The 21771-nt window shown below is 48.5% G+C and overlaps 1 protein-coding gene across 1 annotated transcript in view; it reads left to right on the top strand.

Annotated features, from left to right (window-relative positions):
* DDX46 (DEAD-box helicase 46) overlaps nt 1-21771 on the top strand; it is a 669293-nt gene that overhangs the window by 101928 nt on the left and 545594 nt on the right. The window lies entirely within an intron of this gene.

Genomic DNA, 21771 nt, shown 5'->3' with positions numbered 1-21771 from the left:
TCTGCCTCGGCTAGGATTCAAAAGAAGTACAAAGCTCCGGAACAAGATCCTTTATTCCTGCGGAAGGATCCGCCACCGGACTCTGTGATCTTAGCCGCAGCCAGAAAAACACACTCTGTGGCATCATCTTCCACAGTCCCCCCGGATAAGGAGAGCAGACACCTAGACTCTCTGGGGAGAAAGATGTGTGGTACGGCGGCATCTGCTATGAAGGTCTCCAGCGCCTCAGCACTTCTGGGCAGATATGACCGCTCTCTGTGGGACTCACTCCACAGATTTACAGAAAAGTTGCCCAGGGAAGATAGACAGGACTTCCAGGAAATCTTGCAGGAAGGGGGCCTAGTATCTAACCAGGTCATCAGCGCGGCGGCGGACGGGGCGGATTTGGCTGCGCATGGGTATGCGCACGGAATCTGCGCTAGGAGGTCTTCCTGGCTACGGCTCACGGGTCTGAAACAGGAAGCACAGCAGCGCATTTTGAACCTCCCATTCAGCGGGAGTTCGTTGTTCGGTACCCACGCGGATGAAGAGATGGCCCGAATGAAAACGGAAGTCGACACGATGAGGGCAGTGGGCCTGGAACGTAAAAAAGACTTCAGGCGGAGGTACAGGCCGTATGACAGACGACCATTCCAGCAGAGGGTTCAAACCCCTCACTGGTCTCAGAGGCCACAACAACGACCGGGACGTCCCCTGTTTCAGGCACGTAGACCCACAAGAGACAGAGGGTCAAGTAGACCTCAACAGTCTACAGCAAAGACACCATCAAAGCAATGAGGCATTGCTTCCCTCAGCACTGTGCACCACTCCGGTGGGGGGAAGTGTTACGCATCATCTTCGCGAGTGGCACTCAATCACAAAAGACAAATGGGTGCTCAATATTGTCGAACATGGCTATTCTCTCCTTTTCAAAAAACCTCCTCCACACTTGCCGCCAGCAAGGTGTTTTCCTTCTCATCTCAGCCTGCTACGCAAGGAAGTTCTCGCACTCCTGCAAAAGAAAGCTGTAGAAAAGGTTCCTCCGGCACAAAAAGGAAAAGGGGTGTACTCCCGTTACTTTCTGGTGGCGAAAAAAGGTCAACAGGGCCTCTTCAGGCCAATTCTGGACTTACGGCTCCTGAACAAGTACATAAGAAAACAAAAGTTCAGGATGCTAGCCCTTCACCAGATTGTCCCGCAACTGCATCAGGGAGACTGGATGTGCTCCATCGACCTACAGGATGCATATTTTCACATCCCAATAGCGACCAAACATCGGAAATTTTTACGTTTCCAGATAGCGTCACAGCACTACCAATTCAGAGTCCTTCCATTCGGCCTGAAGTCTGCACCCCGAGTCTTTTCAAAATGTGTAGCAGTGGTAGCGGCACACCTTCGAAGACAAAAAATATTCGTCTACCCCTACCTGGACGACTGGCTAGTGAAGGCCTCATCTCCGGATCAGGCGAGAAGACATCGAGATATCGTTCTAAGAACTTTCGAGTCTCTAGGTCTTCAAATCAACCACGACAAGTCAACCTTGATTCCAACACAAAACCTCCACTACCTGGGAGCGATACTAAACACAGGGCTCCAAAGAGTGTATCCTTCGGAGGAACGACTTTTATCAATCCACAGGAAGTGTCAACAACTATTAACAGCCGATGCACCTACAGCTCGTCAGGTGACATCGCTTCTGGGCTCCATGGCTTCATGCATCTTCATTGTCCCGAATGCCAGGCTACGCATGAGGCCCCTTCAGGAGGCATTAGAGAACAATTGGAGCCAAAAGACTGGTCACTGGGAGGACAGAGTTCGACTACCAGCAGTGGCTTTTCAATCACTACAATGGTGGATGCACAGACCTCACCTGTCGATAGGTTCTCCGTTTCACCAGACAATTCCAGTCGACACTCTGGTAACGGATGCGTCTCTTCAGGGTTGGGGTGCTCATCTGGGTTCCTTCCAAGCTCAGGGTCTGTGGTCCGACAAGGAAAAGAACTATCACATAAATCTACTGGAACTCAGAGCAGTCCATCTGGCTCTCAAATCTTTCTCTCCATTGGTTCAGGGGAAATCTATCCTAATTCAGACAGACAATACAACCACAATGTATTACCTGAACAAACAGGGGGGAACAAGATCACTACCTCTGTCTCGAGAATCCCAAACGATATGGCATTGGCTCCTGGCCAGGGGAATGTCTATCACAGCGGTACACCTGCCAGGTCAGCAAAACGTAGAGGCAGATTTCCTGAGCAGACATCTGGAAGACGCGCACGACTGGGTGCTACACGACGAAGTCGTCGAGGACATCTTCGGTCAATGGGGTCGACCTCAGTTGGATCTCTTTGCAGACGAAACAAACAAGAAATGCCCAGACTTCGCATCCAGGTTCTGCCGTCCGGGATCTCAAGGGAATGCCCTGTTGATCAACTGGTCAGGGACATTTCTCTACGCCTTTCCACCGATTCCCCTCATACCGGCAGTAATCAACAAATTTTACAACTCCAGAACCAGAATGATTCTGATAGCGCCACAATGGCCCCGCCAATTCTGGTACACGGACCTACTCAACTTATCGGAAAGACCTCACAGGAGGTTGCCGTGCAGACCGGATCTCCTGAGCAGAATGGAAGGCAGAATCCTACATCCCAACCTTCCCTCTCTGAGCTTGACAGCATGGCTCCTGAATTCCTACAGTATGGGCACCTAGGGCTCTCACAGGAGTGCATGAGCATCTTGAAAGAGTCAAAACGACCTTCCACGCGGCGTTCTTACGCTTTTAAGTGGAAGAGATTTTACATCTGGTGCTCTCAACAAGGTATAAATCCCATACGAGCTCAGGAGGACGTCATACTATCCTATTTACTTCATCTGGCGAAGTCTGGTCTGCAGGTATCTTCTATTAAGGTTCATTTGTCTGCAATTACAGCGTATCGTAAGTCGCCTTCTCAGGAATCCTTCTTTACGATACCTGTAGTCAAGGATTTTTTAGAAGGCTTGAAAAAGGTTTTTCCTCCCATTCGGAGACCTTCTCCTCCATGGGAACTGAATGTAGTCCTGTCAAAACTTATGGGCCCTCCTTTTGAACCTATCCACAAGGCCTCTTTACAGCACCTTACGTGGAAGACGGCTTTTTTGGTGGCCATTACTTCAGCGAGGAGGGTCAGCGAAATTCAGGCTCTGTCTTGCAGAGAACCGTACACGGTTTTTCACGATAATAGAGTGGTTCTGCGAACTCACCCATCTTTCCTTCCGAAGGTGGTGTCAGAATTCCATATCAATCAGACTATATCTTTACCGACTTTCTTTCCCAAGCCGGAGACTCCGGCTGAGAAAGCATTGCACTCCTTAGACTTGAAAAGAGTGCTGAAATTCTATTTGGACAAAACAAAACCGATTAGACATTCTAACCATTTGTTTCTAAATTATGGTCATTTAAGAACAGGAGAGGCAGCGTCTAAACGAACGATATCAAGATGGATTGTGTCTTGTATTGTTAACTCTTACCAACTGGCTAATAAGAGATTACTGGCTAGGCCAAGAGCGCATTCCACAAGGGGAAAAGCGGCTACTGCTGCCCTCCTTAACAATGTACCAATTTCCGAGATTTGTAAGGCTGCTACATGGAAGTCTGTGCATACCTTTACTAAGCATTACTGTTTAGACTCGGATGCAAGAGCGGATGCCCAGGTGGGGCAGGCCTCTCTTAGAAATCTATTTGCATGAATATATCTTTTCCTGCACTTCTTTCAGACAGTCCGCAGAGTTTAGGGATGGGCTTGCTAATCTATTCAATGTTTATGACTATTGATGAGGATCCCCTGAAAGAGAAGGATAAGTTACTTACCTGTAAATCCTAGTTCTCTTCCAGGGGTATCCTCATCAAAGTCATAAACAACCCACCCTCCTCCCCGGACTCAAGTCTCCTGGAAGTGCAGGACAGATTATCTTTCTGATCAGTTACACAGATTGTCACCGTAAAAAAGTACTGACCTAACTGTGAACCAACTGTCACCTTCCCTTCACCCCTGAGGCATGGTGGGATACTGGAGGTGCTCAGGGTCTTAAAGGCACGGTGCCAAAGTTTTTATGGTTCTCCTGTGTTAACCTGCATGCAGCCTATTGGCTAAGAATGCTTCATTGTTTTTCAATGTAGTTTTTTCTATTTTTCTCTGCTATTTGCTGCTGTTTACTTCCCTAAGTCCAATTTTTGGGGGCTTAGGTAGATATTTATGATCTATTGTGATTTTATAATATAAAAAAAAAAAAAAAAAAAAAAAACTTCATAGAAATAAAGCATTTTAGCCTATTTATGATTATAGCCTGCATTGCTGTTTTTTACACATGATAATATGTATGTATTTTATATATATGCTCCGGGGTCCCCGCACAAGGGCGGGAATATTCAATGTTTATGACTTTGATGAGGATACCCCTGGAAGAGAACTAGGATTTACAGGTAATTAACTTATCCATCTCCACCCAGTGCAGGCTTTGTTACTGGCCACAGAGTGACAAAGGCACTCTCCCCATGTGGCCAGCAACATGCCTCGAGGGTGGCAGGCTGCTAGAACCAGTCAGCCTACACGGGCAGTTGGTTTAAGTTTCAGGGGGCACCTCTAAGGTGCCCTCTGGGGTGTAGTTTACAATAAAATGTACACCGGCATCAGTGTGCATTTATTGTGCTGAGAAGTTTGATACCAAACTTCCCAGTTTTCAGTGTAGCCATTATGGTGCTGTGGAGTTCGTGTTTGACAGACTCCCAGACCATATACTCTTATGGCTACCCTGCACTTACAATGTCTAAGGTTTGGCTTAGACGCTGTAGGGGCACAGTGCTCATGCACTGGCGCCCTCACCTATGGTATAGTGCACCCTGCCTTAGGGCCTGTAAGGCCTACTAGAGGGGTGACTTATCTATACTGCATAGGCAGTGTGAGGTTGGCATGGCACCCTGAGGGGAGTGCCATGTCGACTTACTCGTTTTGTCCTCACCAGCACACACAAGCTGGCAAGCAGTGTGTCTGTGCTGAGTGAGGGGTCCCCAGGGTGGCATAAGATATGCTGCAGCCCTTAGAGACCTTCCCTGGCATCAGGGCCCTTGGTACCAGGGGTACCAGTTACAAGGGACTTACCTGGATGCCAGGGTGTGCCAATTGTGGAATCAAAAGTACAGGTTAGGGAAAGAACACTGGTGCTGGGGCCTGGTTAGCAGGCCTCAGCACACTTTCAATTCAAAACATAGCATCAGCAAAGGCAAAAAGTCAGGGGGTAACCATGCCAAGGAGGCATTTCCTTACACAACCCCCCCCCCCCGAACGAAAGAGGATGAGACTAACCTTTCACAAGAGAGACTTCATTTTCTAAGTGGAAGAACCTGGAAAGGCCATCTGCATTGGCATGGGCAGTCCCAGGTCTGTGTTCCACTATAAAGTCCATTCCCTGTAGGGAGATGGACCACCTCAACAGTTTTGGATTTTCACCTTTCATTTGCATCAGCCATCTGAGAGGTCTGTGGTCAGTTTGAACTAGGAAGTGAGTACCAAAGAGGTATGGTCTCAGCTTCTTCAGGGACCAAACCACAGCAAAGGCCTCCCTCTCAATGGCACTCCAACGCTGCTCCCTGGGGAGTAACCTCCTGCTAATGAAAGCAACAGGCTGGTCAAGGCCATCATCATTTGTTTGGGACAAAACTGCCCCTATCCCATGTTCAGAGGCATCTGTCTGCACAATGAACTGCTTGGAGTAATCTGGAGCTTTCAGAACTGGTGCTGTGCACATTGCTTGTTTCAGGGTGTCAAAGGCCTGTTGGCATTCTACAGTCCAGTTTACCTTCTTGGGCATTTTCTTGGAGGTGAGTTCTGTGAGGGCTGTCACAATGGATCCATATCCCTTCACAAACCTCCTATAGTACCCAGTCAAGCCAAATAATGCTCTGACTTGAGTCTGGGTTTTTGGAGCTGCCCAGTCCAGAATAGTCTGGATCTTAGGCTGGAGTGGCTGAACTTGGCCTCCACCTACAAGGTGTCCCAAGTAAACCACAGTTCCCTGCCCTATCTGGCATTTGGATGCCTTGATAGAGAGGCCTGCTGATTGCAGAGCCTTCAAAACCTTCTTCAGGTGGACCAGGTGATCCTGCCAGTTGGAGCTAAAGACAGCAATATCATCAAGATAAGCTGCACTAAAGGACTCCAAACCAGCAAGGACTTGATTCACCAACCTTTGGAAGGTGGCAGGGGCATTCTTTAAACCAAAGGGCATAACAGTAAACTGATAATGCCCATCAGGTGTGGAGAATGCTGTCTTTTGTTTTGCTCCAGGTGCCATTTTGATTTGCCACTACCCTGCTGTTAAGTCAAAGGTACTTAAGAATTTGGCAGCACCTAATTTGTCTATCAGTTCATCAGCTCTAGGAATGGGATGGGCATCTGTCTTGGTGACAGAATTAAGTCCTCTGTAGTCCACACAAAACCTCATCTCTCTCTTTCCATCTTTGGTGTGAGGTTTGGGGACTAAGACCACTGGGCTAGCCCAGGGGCTGTCAGAGTGCTCAATTACTCCCAATTCCAGCATCTTGTGGACTTCCACCTTGATGCTTTCCTTAACTTGATCAGACTGTCTGAATATTTTGTTTTTGACAGGCATGGTGTCTCCTGTGTCCACATCATGGGTACACAGGTGTGTCTGACCAGGGGTTAGGGAAAAGAGCTCAGCAAACTGTTGCAGGACCTTCCTACAGTCAGATTGCTGTTGGCCAGAGAGGGTGTCTGAATAGATCACTCCATCTACTGAGCCATCATTAGGGTCTGATGACAGAAGATCAGGGAGAGGCTCACTCTCAGCTTCCTGATCCTCATCTGTTACCATTAACAGATTCACATCAGCCCTGTCATGGAAAAGCTTAAGGCGGTTCACATGGATCACCCTCTTGGGGCTCCTGCTTGTGCCCAGGTCCACCAGGTAGGTGACCTGACTCTTCCTCTCTAGCACTGGGTAAGGGCCACTCCATTTGTCCTGAAGTGCCCTGGGAGCCACAGGCTCCAGAACCCAGACTTTCTGCCCTGGTTGAAATTCAACCAGTGCAGCCTTTTGGTCATACCAAAACTTCTGGAGCTGTTGGCTGGCCTTAAGGTTTTTACTTGCCTTTTCCATGTACTCTGCCATCCTTGAGCAAAGGACAAGTACATAGTCCACTATGTCTTGTTTAGGCTCATGAAGAGGTCTCTCCCAGCCTTCTTTCACAAGAGCTAGTGGTCCCCTTAGAGGGTGGCCAAACAGAAGTTCAAAGGGTGAGAATCCTACTCCCTTCTGAGGCACCTCTCTGTAAGCGAAGAGCAGACATGGCAGGAGGACATCCCATCTCCTTTTGAGTTTTTCTGGGAGCCCCATGATCATGCCCTTTAATGTCTTGTTGAATCTCTCAACAAGGCCATTAGTTTGTGGATGATAGGGTGTAGTGAATTTATAAGTCACTCCACACTCATTCCACATGTGTTTCAGGTATGCTGACATGAAGTTGGTACCTCCGTCAGACACCACCTCCTTTGGGAAGCCCACTCTGGTAAAGATACCAATGAGGGCCTTGGCTACTGCAGGGGCAGTAGTCGACCTAAGGGGAATAGCTTCAGGATACCTAGTAGCATGATCCACTACTACTAGGATGTACATATTTCCTGAGGCTGTGGGAGGTTCAAGTGGACCCACTATGTCCACACCCACTCTTTCAAAGGGGACCCCCACCACTGGAAGTGGAATGAGGGGGGCCTTTGGATGTCCACATGTCTTACCACTGGCTTGACAGGTGGTACAGGAGAAACAAAACTCCTTAACTTTCTGGGACATATTGGGCCAGTAGAAGTGGTTGACTAGTCTCTCCCACGTCTTGGTTTGTCCCAAATGCCCAGCAAGGGGAATATCATGGGCTAAGGTCAGTATGAACTCTCTGAACTCCTGAGGCACTACCACTCTCCTAGTGGCACCAGGTTTGGGATCTCTTGCCTCAGTGTACAGGAGCCCATCTTCCCAATAGACCCTATGTGTTCCAGTTTTCTTGCCATTGGACTCTTCAGCAGCTTGCTGCCTAAGGCCTTGAAGAGAGGGACAGGTTTCTTGCCCCTTACACAACTGCTCCCTTGAGGGTCCCCCTGGGCCTAAAAGCTCAACCTGATAAGGTTCTAACTCCATAGGCTCAGTTCCCTCAGAGGGCAGAACTTCTTCCTGAGAAGAGAGGTTCTCTTTTTGTTGTTGTGTTGCAGCTGGTTTCCCAGCTGACTTTCCTTTTCTCTTGGTAGGCTGGGCCCTTTTTCCAGACTCCGGCTCTACTTTTTCACCCTATGCCTTGCACTGTGCCCTTGTCTTGACACACACCAGTTCTGGGATACCCATCATGGCTGCATGGGTTTTCAGTTCTACCTCAGCCCATGCTGAGGACTCCAGGTCATTTCCAAGCAAACAGTCTACTGGGATATTTGAGGAGACCACCACCTGTTTCAGGCCATTGACCCCTCCCCACTCTAATGTTACCATAGCCATGGGATGTACTTTAGTCTGATTGTCAGCGTTGGTGACTGGATAAGTTTGTCCAGCCAGGTATTGACCAGGGGAAACAAGTTTCTCTGTCACCATGGTGACACTGGCACCTGTATCCCTCAGGCCTTCTACACTTGTCCCATTAATTAAGAGCTGCTGCCTGTATTTTTGCATGTTAGGAGGCCAGGCAGCCAGTGTGGCTAAATCCACCCCACCCTCAGAGACTAATGTAGCTTCAGTGTGACACCTGATTTGCTCTGGGCACACTGTTGATCCCACTTGGAGACTGGCCATTCCAGTTTTAGCTGGAGTGGAGTTAGAAGTGGTACTTTTCTTGGGACAGGCCTTGTCTCCAGTTTGGTGTCCAGGCTGATTACAGCTACGACACCAGGCCTTTTTGGGATCAAAGTTTTTACCCTTGTACCCAAAATTGGTTTGTGAAGAGGCTCTGGGCCCACCCTCCTGTGCAGGTTTTTGGGGGCTGTAGAAGACTCTTTACTATTTTTGTTTTTGGATGTCTCAACACTCTTCCCCTGGGGAGGCTTTGTGACCCCTTTCTTTTGGTCACCCCCCTGTGGAAGTCTTGGTCACCCTAGTCTTGACCCAATGGTCCGCCTTCTTTCCCAATTCTTGGGGAGAAATTGGTCCTAGGTCTACCAGATGCTGATGCAGTTTATCATTGAAACAATTACTTAACAGGTGTTCTTTCACAAATAAATTGTACAGCCCATCATAATTATTTACACCACTGCCTTGAATCCAACCATCCAGTGTTTTCACTGAGTAGTCTACAAAATCAACCCAGGTCTGGCACGAGGATTTTTGAGCCCCCCTGAATCTAATCCTATACTCCTCAGTGGAGAATCCAAAGCCCTCAATCAGGGTTCCCTTCATGAGGTCATAAGATTCTGCATCTTTTCCAGAGAGTGTGAGGAGTCTATCCCTACACTTTCCAGTGAACATTTCCCAAAGGAGAGCACCCCAGTGAGATTTGTTCACTTTTCTGGTTACACAAGCCCTCTCAAAAGCTATGAACCATTTGGTGATGTCATCATCATCTTCATATTTAGTTACAATCCCTTTAGGAATTTTCAACATGTCAGGAGAATCTCTGACCCTAGTTATGTTGCTGCCACCATTGATGGGTCCTAGTCCCATCTCTTGTCTTTCCCTTTCTATGGCTAGGATCTGTCTTTCCAAAGCCAATCTTTTGGCCATCCTGGCTAACTGGATGTCCTCTTCACTGGAGTTATCCTCAGTGATTTCAGAGATGTTGGTCTCTCCTGTGAGGAAAACAGCATCTCTGACTATTATATTTGGAGTCAGGGCTTGAGCAGCCCTGTTCTCCCTAAGTAGGACTGGAGGGGGGGAATTTCCCTCCAAGTCACTATCTTCATCCTCTGTGTTGCCATCCTCAGAGGGGTTGGCTCTTTCAAACTCTGCCAAAAGCTCCTGGAGCTGTTGTTTGGAAGGTCTGGGGCCCATTGTAATTTTCTTTATTTTACAGAGTGACCTTAGCTCTCTCATCTTAAGATGGAGGTAAGGGGTGATGTCGAGTTCCATCACATTCACATCTGTACTAGACATTATGCTTCTAAAAGTTGGAATACTTTTTAAGAATCTAAAACTAGTTCTAGGTTCTAATTCAAACTTTCACAAACTTTTAAACTCTAAAAGAAATGCTAAACAGGATCCAACACAAGGCCCTAGCAGGTCTTTTAAGAATTTAGAAAAATAGTTCAAATTGCAAAAATCAGTTTCTAATGACAATTTTTTGAATTTGTCGTGTGATCAGGTATTGGCTGAGTAGTCCAGCAAATGCGAAGTCTTGTACCCCACCGCTGATGCACCAATGTAGGAAGTTGGCTCTGTATGTACTATTTCAAAGTAAGGAATAGTATGCACAGAGTCCAAGGGTTCCCCTTAGAGGTAAGATAGTGGCAAAAAGAGATAATACTAATGCTCTATTTTGTGGTAGTGTGGTCGAGCAGTAGGCTTATCAAAGGAGTAGTGTTAAGCATTTGTTGTACATACACACAGGCAATAAATGAGGAACACACACTCAGAGACAATTCCAGGCCAATAGGTTTTTGTTATAGAAAAATATCTTTTCTTAGTTTATTTTAAGAACCACAGGTTCAAATTCTACATGTAATATCTCATTTGAAAGGTATTGCAGGTAAGTACTTTAGGAACTTTGAATAATCACAATAGCATATATACTTTTTACATAAAACACATTTAGCTGTTTTAAAAGTGGACACAGTGCAATTTTCACAGTTCCTAGGGGAGGTAAAGTAATATTAGTTCTTGCAGGTAAGTAAACCACCTACGGGGTTCAAATTGGGGTCCAAGGTAGCCCACCGTTGGGGGTTCAGAGCAACCCCAAAGTTACCACACCAGCAGCTCAGGGCCGGTCAGGTGCAGAGTTCAAAGTGGTGCCCAAAACGCATAGGCTTCAATGGAGAGAAGGGGGTGCCCCGGTTCCAGTCTGCCAGCAGGTAAGTACCCGCGTCTTCGGAGGGCAGACCAGGGGGGTTTTGTAGGGCACCGGGGGGGACACAAGTCCACACAGAAAGTACACCCTCAGCAGCGCGGGGGCGGCCGGGTGCAGTGTGCAAACAAGCGTCTGGTTCTCAATAGAATTCAATGGGAGACCAAGGGGTCTCTTCAGCGGTGCAGGCAGGCAAGGGGGGGCTCCTCGGGGTAGCCACCACCTGGGCAAGGGAGAGGGCCTCTTGGGGGTCACTCCTGCACTGAAGTTCCGATCCTTCAGGTGCTGGGGGCTGCGGGTGCAGGGTCTTTTCCAGCCGTCGGGATTTTAGAGTCAGGCAGTCGCGGTCAGGGGGGAGCCTCGGGATTCCCTCTGCAGGCGTCGCTGTGGGGGCTCAGGGGGGACAACTTTGGTTACTCACAGTCTCGGAGTCGCCGGAGGGTCCTCCCTGAGGTGTTGATTCTCCACCAGTCGAGTCGGGGTCGCCGGGTGCAGTGTTGCAAGTCTCACGCTTCTTGCGGGGATTGCAGGGGTCTTTAAATCTGCTCCTCTGGATACAAAGTTGCAGTCTTTGTTGAACAGGGCCGCGGTTCTCGGGAGTTTCTTGGTCTCTTGGAAGCAGGTCAGTCCTCTGAGGATTCAGAGGTCGCTGGTCCTGGAGAAAGCATCGCTGGAGCAGGTTTCTTTGGAAGGCAGGAGACAGGCCGGTAGGACTGGGGCCAAAGCAGTTGGTGTCTTCTTTCTTCTTCTGCAGGGGTTTTCAGCTCAGCAGTCGTCGTCTTCTTCTGTAAGTTGCAGGAATCTAAATTCTTAGGTTCAGGGGAGCCCTTAAATACTAAATTTAAGGCCGTGTTTAGGTCTGGGGGGTTAGTAGCCAATGGCTACTAGCCCTGAGGGTGGGTACACCCTCTTTGTGCCTCCTCCCAAGGGGAGGGGGTCACATTCCTATCCCTGTTGGGGGAATCCTCCATCTGCAAGATGGAGAATTTCTAAAAGTTAGTCACTTCAGCTCAGGACACCTTAGGGGCTGTCCTGACTGGCCAGTGACTCCTCCTTGTTATTCTCATTATCTCCTTCGGCCTTGCCGCCAAAAGTGGGGCCGTGGCCGGAGGGGGCGGGCAACTCCACTAGCTGGAGTGCCCTGTGGTGCTGGAACAAAGGGGGTAAGCCTTTGAGGCTCACCGCCAGGTGTTACAGCTCCTGCCTGGGGGAGGTGATAGCATCTCCACCCAGTGCAGGCTTTGTTACTGGCCACAGAGTGACAAAGGCACTCTCCCCATGGGGCCAGCAACATGTCTCGAGGGTGGCAGGCTGCTAGAACCAGTCAGCCTACACGGGTAGTTGGTTTAAGTTTCAGGGGGCACCTCTAAGGTGCCCTCTGGGGAGTAGTTTACAATAAAATGTACACCAGCATCAGTGTGCATTTATTGTGCTGAGAAGTTTGATACCAAACTTCCCAGTTTTCAGTGTAGCCATTATGGTGCTGTGGAGTTCGTGTTTGACAGACTCCCAGACCATATACTCTTATGGCTACCCTGCACTTACAATGTCTAAGGTTTGGCTTAGACGCTGTAGGGGCACAGTGCTCATGCACTGATGCCCTCACCTATGGTGTAGTGCACCCTGCCTTAGGGCTGTAAGGCCTACTAGAGGGGTGACTTATCTATACTGCATAGGCAGTGTGAGGTTGGCATGGCACCCTGAGGGGAGTCCCATGTCGACTTACTTGTTTTGTCCTCACCAGCACACACAAGCTGGCAAGCAGTGTGTCTGTGCTGAGTGAGGGGTCCCCAGGGTGGCATAAGATATGCTGCAGCACTTATAAACCTTCCCTGGCATCAGGGCCCTTGGTACCAGGGGTACCTGTTACAAGGGACTTACCTGGATGCCAGGGTGTGCCAATTGTGGAATCAAAAGTACAGGTTAGGGAAAGAACACTGGTGCTGGGGCCTGGTTAGCAGGCCTCAGCACACTTTCAATTCAAAACATAGCATCAGCAAAGGCAAAAAGTCAGGGGGTAACCATGCCAAGGAGGCATTTCTTTACAGTAGTGTATCTTGATTTTCGCAATGATAGCTCCCAAAGGTTTTATGTTAAGGTTGAAAATGATGGGTTACATGATAGAGCACTAGGAGATTCCACATTTGACTTGGAGAATTTGGTAGATCCTGCCTGTTGGTGAAGTAGGATGGGAATCATCATAGGATGTGAACCACTGTAGGATTGTACCAGTGAATCTCTTGCAAGTTATTAGAGTGTGGATTAATGATGGATTGTCAACTGTCGAACCCTGTGGAGAAGTCGAGCAGGACAAGGAGGCACAGGCCATTTTCGTCATTGAAGAAAAGTGCGAAGGGTCTGCCTTTTTATATGATTTTTCCAAGGAAATGGGAGGTGTGTTATAGAACTTTGGCATGGTCATCTGGGTCCAGTGTGGGCATTTTCAGCAGGATATGACCAGTGGTAATGCTCTCCGGAGAGGTGACCTTGGTTAGCAAGGTGTCGACAATGCAGAGAAAGGATGCGAGCGCTTCTTGCAGAGAATTGATGATGTAGAGTTGAAGGCTGTCATCTTTACAGGAGGGTAGCTTTGAGTAAATTCAGAATGTTGAACATTTCTGTGTGGGAGATAGTGTTGAAGGAGGACCAGTTGTGGAGTGGTGTGGTGTCTGGATGTGTAGGTGATGTTGTGGATTACAAAAATGACTTGGTGATGTGAGAGCTGATTATGTTGATTTTCTCTGTGTAGAAGTGCCACATCTGTCTGTTGATGGGGTGGGGGTTTGCAGGTTCTGGGATTTAGTTGGCACACTGTGTGAATTCATTAAAGAGTTTTGCTTCTATTACTTGCTCAGTTGATAGGTCTTGTAGTTTATGACTTTTGCTCTGGTGATGGTAGAACAACAGTTGGAGCTGAGTGCTTTCAAAATGTTAATGTCCTGCTGGCATTTTGACCTTTTCCATTGCTTCCCCTGTCTTCATAGGACATGCTTGGTTTTGATAAGTTACTGAGTGTACCAGGATGCTGATGGCTTGGACTAGGAGGTCCGATTTTCAGAGGAGCTTTTAGCATTCTATGTGATTCTTCAGGAGCACCTAGATCTGCTGAATGTGGGAAGTGTTTGGGTAGGTTGTTTGATTATTTTTGGTGGATGTCCTTGAAGGAGCAGAAGTTACTTTTTTTTATTTTTATATAACTGCCCTTCATATGGTGGGGTGATAGAGGCATGTTTGGTGGTGAAGGGGGTGGGCGAAATAGTTTGGTCCAGGAATATGGGTGCGGCCCCTCAATGTTGGGGGAGATACAAGGGATGAGGTCTACTGTATTGCCTTTGGAGTGAATGGGGTTAGTAAGATGATGGTTTATTCCTATGGGTTTGACTATATGTGGCTTCCTTCATGCTTTTTGATGCTGAAGTCGCCATGGAAGGTTGGATGAGAGTGCTGGATAGAGATATTGGTGTTGAGTTCAGTCATTTCTTTCATGAAGTCATTGTGAGTTATGGTTGGTCTGTGTTTGAGATGAACACATGCTGTTTTGCAGCCTCAGAGAGAAATATCTCTCTGTTTGGGGGGGGGGGGGGGGGGGGGAAATCAGAAACATGTCTGCTGGGGGCAGGCTGGTTTATACTAATCAGCCAGCACACCAGCAGTTGGGATGTTTGGGATGTTTTGCAAAGGGCACCTCTAAGGTACCCTTTGGGTGCATGTATTAATAAATCCATCACTGGAGTCAGCAAGGGTTTATTAATACAAGATGTTTGAGACCAAACATCGCTAATTTCAGTGAAGCCGTCATCTAGCTGGGGAACTCGTATTGACCAGTGTCCAGCACATGTACTTAAAATGGCTTCCCTGATCACTTACTATGTCTAAGAATCGACATAGATATAGCATGGGGCATATCTGCTCTTGCAGCTGTGAACACAGATGTAATATAATGCACCCTGCCTTAGGGCTGCAAGGCCTGCTGTGGGGGGGGGGGGGTGTCAGATACATTGCATGCAAAGTTAGTTGGCATGGCACACAAACAGTATGCCTTGTTGTGTTTTAGCTTTTAGCTGCACCAAGATATGCTGCCTGCAATGGCAGTCAGCATGAGCTAGGTGAGGGATCCCTGGGGGTGGCACAATATATGCTGTAGCCTGTATGAAGCTGGCCTGGTGTGTGGTGAGCACCTATGGTGTTATCAACTTATTTCAAGTATCCCCTATTAGTGAGGCGTTGGCAGTGTCTAGGAAGCCAGGGCTCTCTAGAGGTAGCTGTGGATGAGCAGAAGACTTATCTAGAAGACATACAAAGCTTATGCAATGCCACTGGAGTCACACAGCACTTACACCCATGAAAGAACCACACAGTGTTACAAAAATAAAGGTACTTTATTATGGTAACATAAATACTAAAATACTGTATAGGCAATACTCTACTAGCAGGTGAGTAAACCCACTATTATAAACACCTTAGTAATCAGGAATGGGCATAGAAAGCAATATAAAACAATGAAATAACAGTAAGCAACCTTAGGGGGAGGCCAAACCATATAATACAAATTGGAATGTGAAAGGCAGACCCCCATCCAGGTAAGTGGAATCTGTAGAGGAGAGCTGGAGGAACTAGGAACCCCAAAAGGTAGGTAACAGAGTGCCCCCCAGCGATAGGAGAGAAGAGGTAAGTACCTGTTCTTCCCCAAATCCACAGGTAAACTTTGTAAAATGATTGTGCAAGACTGGAAGGATCAGAAGATAGATCCTGACAGAAGAGGACTATAAGGAAATGCCTCCTTGGCATGGTTACCCCCTGACTTTTTGCCTTTGCTGATGCTATGTTTTGAATTGAAAGTGTGCTGAGGCCTGCTAACCAGGCCCCAGCACCAGTGTTCTTTCCCTAACCTGTACTTTTGATTCCACAATTGGCACACCCTGGCATCCAGATAAGTCCCTTGTAAGTGGTACCCCTGGTACCAAGGGCCCTGATGCCAAGGAAGGTCTCTAAGGGCTGCAGCATGTCTTATGCCACCCTGGAGACCCCTCACTCAGCACAGACACACTGCTTGCCAGCTTGTGTGTGCTGGTGAGAACAAAACGAGTAAGTCGACATGGCACTCCCCTCAGGGTGCCATGCCAGCCTCTCACTGCCTATGCAGGTATAGATAAGTCACCCCTCTAGTAGGCCTTACAGCCCTAAGGCAGGGTGCACTATACCATAGGTGAGGGCACCAGTGCATGAGCACTGTGCCCCTACAGTGTCTAAGCAATACCTTAGACATTGTAAGTGCAGGGTAGCCATAAGAGTATATGGTCTGGGAGTCTGTTTTACACGAACTCCACAGCACCATAATGGCTACACTGAAAACTGGGAAGTTTGGTATCAAACTTCTCAGCACAATAAATGCACACTGCTGCCAGTGTACATTTTATTGTAAACTACACCCCAGAGGGCACCTTAGAGGTGCCCCCTGAAACCTTAACCGACTATCTGTGTAGGCTGACTGGTTCCAGCAGCCTGCCACACTAGAGACATGTTGCTGGCCCCATGGGGAGAGTGCCTTTGTCACTCTGAGGCCAGTAACAAAGCCTGCACTGGGTGGAGATGCTAACACCTCCCCCAGGCAGGAGCTGTAACACCTGGCGGTGAGCCTCAAAGGCTCACCCCTTTGTCACAGCACCGCAGGACACTCCAGCTTAGTGGAGTTGCCCGCCCCCTCCAGCCACGGCCCCCACTTTTGGCGGCAAGGCCGGAGGAAACAAAGAAAACAACAAGGAGGAGTCACTGGCCAGTCAGGACAGCCCCTAAGATGTCCTGAGCTGAGGTGACTCTAACTTTTAGAAATCCTCCATCTTGCAGATGGAGGATTCCCCAATAGGATTAGGGATGTGACCCCCTCCCCTTGGGAGGAGGCACAAAGAGGGTGTACCCACCCTCAGAGCTAGTAGCCATTGGCTACTAACCCCCCAGACCTAAACACGCCCTTAAATTTAGTATTTAAAGGCTCCCCTGAACCTAAGAATTTAGATTCCTGAAACTACAAGAAGAAGAGGACTGCTGAGCTGAAAAACCCCTGCAGTGGAAGAACAGAAGACACCAACTGCTTTGGCTCCAGACTTACCGGCCTGTCTCCTGCCTTCCAAAGAAACCTGCTCCAGCGACGCTTTCCAAGGGACCAGCGACCTCTGAATCCTCTGAGGACTGCCCTGCTTCGAGAAAGACAAGAAACTCCCGAGGACAGCGGCCCTGCTCCAAAAGAACTGCAACTTTGTTTCAAGTAGCAGATTTAAAGACCCCTGCAACTCCCCGCAAGAAGCGTGAGACTTGCAACACTGCACCCGGTGACCCCGACTCGACTGGTGGAGAAACAATGCTTCAGGGAGGACCCTCCGGTGACTCTACGACTGTGAGTAACCAAAGTTGTCGCCCCTGAGCCCCCACAGCAACGCCTGCAGAGGGAATCCCGAGGCTCCCCCTGACCGCGACTGCCTGAACTCCCTTTCCCGACGGCTGGAAAAGACTCTGCACCTGCAGCCCCCAGCACCTAAAGAAATGGAACTCCTGTGCAGGAGTGACCCCCAGGAGGCCCTCTCCCTTGCCTAGGTGGTGGCTACCCTGAGGAGCCCCCCCCCCTTGCCTTCCTGCAACGCTGAAGAGATCCCTTGATCTCTCATTGAAAACCATTACAAACCCGACGCGTGTTTGCACACTGCATCCGGCCGCCCCCGCGCTGCTGAGGGTGTACTTTTTGTGCTGACCTGTGTCCCCCCCGGTGCCCTACAAAACCCCCCTGGTCTGCCCTCCGAAGACGCGGGTACTTACCTGCTGGCAGACTGGAACCGGGGCACCCCCTTCTCTCCATTGAAGCCTATGCGTTTTGGGCACCTCTTTGACCTCTGCACCTGACCGGCCCTGAGCTGCTGGTGTGGTAACTTTGGGGTTGCTCTGAACCCCCAACGGTGGGCTACCTTGGACCAAAAACTAAAACCTGTAAGTGACTTACTTATCTGTGAAAACTAACATTACTTTACCTCCCCCAGGAACTGTGAAAATTGCACTGTGTCCACTTTTAAAACAGCTTATTGTGTTTTATATGAAAAGTATACATGCTAATGAAATGATTCAAAGTTCCTAAAGTACTTACCTGCAATACCTTTCAAATGAGATATTACATGTAAAATTTGAACCTGTGGTTCTTAAAATAAACTAAGAAAAGATATTTTTCTATAACAAAACCTATTGGCTGGATTTGTCTCTGAGTGTGTGTTCCTCATTTATTGCCTGTGTGTATGTACAACAAATGCTTAACACTACTCCTTTGATAAGCCTGCTGCTCGACCACACTACCACAAAATAGAGCATTAGTATTATCTCTTTTTGCCACTATCTTACCTCTAAGGGGAACCCTTGGACTCTGTGCATACTATTCCTTACTTTGAAATAGTGCATACAGAGCCAACTTCCTACAAGGACCTACCAATGAAGGGGACCAAGTCCAGTTCCAGTTGGAGTGTCCGGTTGGGGCAGGAGCCACTACCCACTCTTCTGGAGGTGCAGGACCAGGTCAACGGTGAAGACCAGGAGTCTATGCAGCACAGGAGCAGAAGAAAAGTTCCAGGATTGATGTAGTTGATTTCCGACGTTGGAAGAAGAGTTGCAGTTTGTCAGTGGTGTGGAAAAACCACCAACAAACCGTGGCATAGGCAAGAGTTGCAGATGAAGAGTTGCTGAGCTACTGGGTCACCAAGAAGATCCGGGGGGGGGGGGGGTGACTCAACCCAAGGAGGGGAGTCCCAGGCGACCCTGAACAGTGAGGCGAGCCAGAATTAGAGGATGCAGGCACAGAAGTAGTCCCACGTCGCTGGAGCAGTAGGTAGGAGAATGTGTGTTGCTGGAGGCTGGGGCTACACAGAACCTGAAGAGCCTTTGGAAGAAGAGCCAACAAGCCTTGGTAGCTGCAAGAGTCTCAGTGCACAGGAGTACCGTCCTACAAAAACAGGCAAAAACTCACCACCTCCCAAGTTGAACAGCTGGTAGAAGAGCCCACTCCAGAGTCCCACCTGTGTTGCAAGATCCACGCAGAGTTACAGGAGAGAGAATCGACTGGTCGTTGATGCAGTTGGTACCTGCGGATGCAGGGGAGTAACTCCTTCACTCCAAAGGAGATTTCTTTATGCTACTTGGTGCAGACCGAAGACTTGCCACCCTCAGAGGATGCACAGCACAAACTTGACTACGGAAACACCCTCTACGCAGGAGCCCAGGCCAAACTCCTTAAACGACTGCAACACATACAAAACTCCACCACACGCCTGATCCTCGATGCCCACAGCCACATCACCCCCCTTCTGAGAGACCTACACTGGCTCTCCGTCAGCAAAAGTATAACCTTCAAGCTCCTCACCCACGCACACAAGGCGCTCCACAATACTGGTCCAGCCTACCTCAACAGATGACTCTCCTTCTAAACCCCGTCCCGCTAACTCCTCTCAGCCGACCTCGCCCTCGCTGCCGTCCCCCGAATCCGAAGAGCGACGTCCGGAGGCAGATCCTTCTCCCACCTCGCCGCCAAGACCTGGAACACCCTTCCCTTGCCCCTACGACAGATCGAAGACCTGCTGACTTTTAGGAAGCGGCTCAAAACCTGGTTATTTGAGCAGTAGCAGCACCCTCAGCGCCTTGAGACCCTCACGGGTGGTAGTGCGCTCTACAAATACACTGATTGATTGATTGAGCTGGGGAAATGTTGCAGTTGCTGGAAGGAGCCGGAGAAACAATGTTGCAGAGCGAAGTCGTCGCTGGAGTTGCAGATTGTAGGTTCCTGTGAAGTCCATTAGCAGTGCCAGTGGCCAGAAGTCGAAGTAAACAATGCAGGATTCTTGCAGCTCGTTTCTGAGGACCCACCCAAGAAGAACACCCTAAATAGCCCTAAAAGTGGGATTGGTCACCTAGCAGGGTGACCACCTATCAGGAGGAGGCTGCGACATCACCTGCCTGACCAGGCACTCAGATGCTCCTAGAGGCTTCTGCCCATCTTGGATTCCCTTCATCACATACCAGTGGCTTGAGGAGGCTACCCCTCCCAAGCCATGTAACACCTATTGCCAAAGGGAGAGGGTGTTGCCTCCCTTTCCCAAAGGAAATTCTTTGTTCTGCATTCCAGGGCTTGAGCTGTTCAAGCAGCAGGAGGGCAGAAACCTGTCTTTAGGATGGCAGCAGCATGTGCTATCCAGGAAAACCCTGCCACCTGGTAGGAGCAAAGCTGGGGTTCCTTTAAGGAACGCCCAGAGTGCATGGAATCATACGATTAATACTGGCAGTAGTATTGGGGTATGATTCCGACATGTTTGATTCCAAACATGCCGAAATTTGAGGTTACCATTATGCAGCTGGACATAAGTAGTAACCTATGTCCAGTACGTGGAAAAAATGGCTTTATCACACTCACGAAGGTCAGGAAAATGGAGCTTGAGTTTGTGGGTTCACCTCTGCTCATGCAGGTGTACCCTCACACATAGATACATACACCCTGCCCTCTGGGCTACGATAGTCTGCCATAGGGGTGACATACAGTGACCTGGTGCAGTGACCTGTAGTGAAAGGGTGCATGCACCTTTTCACGGAGGCTGCAATTCCAGGCCTGCAGACACATTTTGCAAAGGGCCCCCATGGGTGGCATAATACATGCTGCAGCCCAAGGGGAACCCCAGGTGCCCCAGTGCCCTGGGTACCATACACTAAGGACTTGCATGGGGGCGCCATTATGCCAATTGTGGGGTGTACAAAGTCAGGAACAACCAAATTTAGAGGGAGAGTCCACAGTCACTGGGGTCCTGGTTAGCAGGATCCAAGTGAACACAGTCAAAACACACTGACCGCAGACAAAAAGTGGGGGTAACCATGCCAAAAAGAGGGTACTCTCCTACACATCCCTTTGGGCCTCTCTTTGGTACACATGTCCTAGGTACCTGGGGTTCTTTACTAGGGACTTACAGGGGAACCAATTTTATTGCCAATTAGGGAGCAGTTCTCTCCGAGTCGCAATTAGGAAATTGGTATTCCTAATGTATGAAACTCCTTTGAGTTTCATTAACGATTCCTAGTGGTACGCAAATAGACCTACCTCCTAAATATTAATGAGGTAGATCGAAATTTGCGACTCATTAGGAATCACAGCCGTCACAGAAATGGTGGCCTGCAGGGCTCAGCAGACCAACTTGTGTGCAATATGATATTTTTAATAAACCAATCTTTTTTTTTTTAAAGATATGTCCCCCTGGGACATGTTTAAAAAAATAAAAGATTTCTCCATTTTTAAGAGTAGGCAGTGGTTTGTGGGAACACTGTCTGCTCTTAAAAAATTTGTTTACTGCGATTAGGTATTAGGAAGGGAAACCCTAAACACGGCCCTTCCTAATACCGAATTGGCATGTATTTGCAAATTCAAACTGCGATTTGGTAACATGTTACCGAATCACGGATTAGGATTAATACATGCAAAAATTCTTTTTTTCTGTCGCAAACGGTCCGATTCTACGAGCCGGGCTGGTTACGACCATAAAAATGCTTAATACATCTGGCCCGTTTGTCTTTTTCATCCTAGTGCATGCATTCTCTGTCAGTGCATACCCATGCTTCAACTGAAGCCAGCCATCATCCATACTAACTTCTGTTGGCTGTACTTGTGCTGCGCTCTAAAATCGGATTTAATTTTAAGCCTCCGATTCCAAATGTCTTCATATTTACAGAAAGTGTCACAATTTTGCTCTTTGTTTTTG

The sequence above is a fragment of the Pleurodeles waltl genome, chromosome 7, assembly GCF_031143425.1.
Source record: "Pleurodeles waltl isolate 20211129_DDA chromosome 7, aPleWal1.hap1.20221129, whole genome shotgun sequence".
Classification (NCBI taxonomy): Eukaryota; Metazoa; Chordata; class Amphibia; order Caudata; family Salamandridae; genus Pleurodeles; species Pleurodeles waltl.
The sequence above is the reverse complement of the archived record's forward strand: the minus strand, read 5'-3'. Positions and strand labels throughout refer to the sequence as shown.